Here is a 2,146-nt window from a genome sequence, read left to right as displayed (position 1 = left end):
TAGGTTTGTTTCTTCCAAAAAAATTTTTGGTGGTGAATCTGGTCTCTGACTGAAATGTTTCCTAGACTCACCATCTGGTAGGTTCAAATGAGGTCATGAAACTGATAATAACCCATAGTTCCTTGATTTTTGCTCCACCTGCTAGTGTAGAACTTCAACTCTACACACGTGCACATGTGTGCGCACATGTGCGCACACGCACGTACACACACACACACACACACACACACACACACACAAACTCTCATTCAAACACTTTTGGGAGTCCCCAGGATCCAGCTGAAAGGACTGCATTTGCACTAAAACAAGTTACTTGTACCTGAGAGCCTCACCAAGTCCTCAAAGAAACCTGTATCTTCAGGTTATGCCTGTAGTTTTCCCTTCCATCAGGTTCTCACACATGGCCAGAGGGCCAGACCAACGGAGCAATCCCAGACAAACAACAGGATGTCTCTCTGTTCCTCGTTATTCTTCTCCCATTGGCTCACTTTTCCAAAACTGCAAATAGATCCCTGCATCCTTCCCCACAGGCTCATCAGATCCACCCCCAGAGATGGGAATTCTACTGCCAACTCAAGTGAGTGCAACTTCCAATCCACAAATACCAAGATGACAGTGTTGAAACAGTATCTGTTAGGGCCTCTGGATCTAAGTTCTCCACTTATTCATTTTTATTTTTCAGGAACCTACCATTGGAATGACTGCTTTTATTTTCTATCCATAAATCTTGAGTCTTCTTGTGGGACTCAGGTTGTAAACCCATCCTAAAGTTCAGTTTTTATTCTTCTCTAGGAGGGGTGAGTGTCCCAAGGTTGTTTTCTCACAAGCTGGGGTAGGCACCCACAGTGTTATCAAAGAGTTTCCTGTTGGAGAGATGTCCAGCTTTGTCCAAGAAGAAGTAGAAGTGCTGGCCTTTGACCTTCAGAGGCAACATGGCAGCAACTTCACCCTTTGGGCCATGCAGGATACCTGGTCTGAGAAAACAGTGAAATGGGCACCCAAGCCAAAGAGGGGAAAAGCAGAGAGGGTCACCTGCCCTCCTACCACCTGAGCTCTCCTTCAGCATCACTGAATGCACAGAAAGGGGGGAGACGGTCAGCACCAAGTACTAGGGTACAGATGATGTCACAGCCCAGGACCAAGCCATAGCGCCGGAGCATGGAGCACAAGTTGAAACGGTTACCCTTCTGGAAACTCTGCATCTGATGGCTGCACTCGAGCCAAGGCTGCCATGGCCAAGGAGGCCCAGAACTGCACAGAATAGCCAAGAACTGTGAAGAAGTGGCCCTGCTCATGCTGGAAGAGCAGCACAGCCCATGGGGTTGCCTAGTGCAGGGTTCTGGGTGCAGACAGGTTCTGCAGGGTGAAAAGCAGCAGCACTGGCCCACGTGCCACTGCGGCCGCCTGGTGCTGTTGCTGGAGGCGAGTCTTCCTCCGTGCATTCATTTTACAAATATGTACCACCACTCCCTAGGGAAAAGCTGCAAAGAGAAGGCTCCATAGCTGATGTGATAGGCTGATATGTATTATATTTTGGCAGAGTGTGAAATTAAGGCACCACACTATATTCTGCACCCCTGCCACCACCTGCACTTAGACTTATAAAAACAAAGTCACCAGATGCTAATCTGCTGGTTCATAGAACACTCCACTAGGTGTGGGACTAAAAAAGTAGGGAAATATGGGACAACCAGAAGAACTGGTTTCCTTCCCTACATGCAGTGCCCAAACTATGAATTAAAAACAGAACAAGATAGTGATATCTGTGCTCCATACCTCCACCCTCTCCCTGCCCTGTGATCAGTGCAGGAAGGGGAGGCTCTGACACATAGTACCCCATTAAATAGAGACAACAGATAGGCAAGTACAAAAATTAGGGGATCGAGAAATGTGCAGATACTCCAGTACTTTCTTCAGCCTTTTGTATAGTGCATTTTCACCAATAAAATAAAAGTTGGTTTTGCATCTCATTTGCATAATTGAACAACTTTCTTTGATCTGTCATTTGCTTTTCTGGTATTCTTGTTTAATAAAAAAAAAAAAGCCCTGGCTGGTTGGCTCAGTGGTAGAGCATCAGCCCAGCATGTGGATGTCTCTGGTTTGATTCCCAGCCAGGGCACATAGGAGAAGCACCCATCTGCTTCTC

At 46.8% G+C, this 2,146-nt stretch overlaps 1 pseudogene; it reads right to left on the bottom strand.

Annotated features, from left to right (window-relative positions):
* Positions 1-820: 820 nt before the first annotated feature.
* Positions 821-1,446, bottom strand: LOC136406532 (transmembrane protein 223-like; annotated as a pseudogene).
* Positions 1,447-2,146: the final 700 nt, after the last annotated feature.

Source organism: Saccopteryx leptura, chromosome 5 (genome assembly GCF_036850995.1).
Source record: "Saccopteryx leptura isolate mSacLep1 chromosome 5, mSacLep1_pri_phased_curated, whole genome shotgun sequence".
NCBI classification, from domain to species: domain Eukaryota; kingdom Metazoa; phylum Chordata; class Mammalia; order Chiroptera; family Emballonuridae; genus Saccopteryx; species Saccopteryx leptura.
This window is presented reverse-complemented; position numbering and strand designations above follow the sequence as displayed.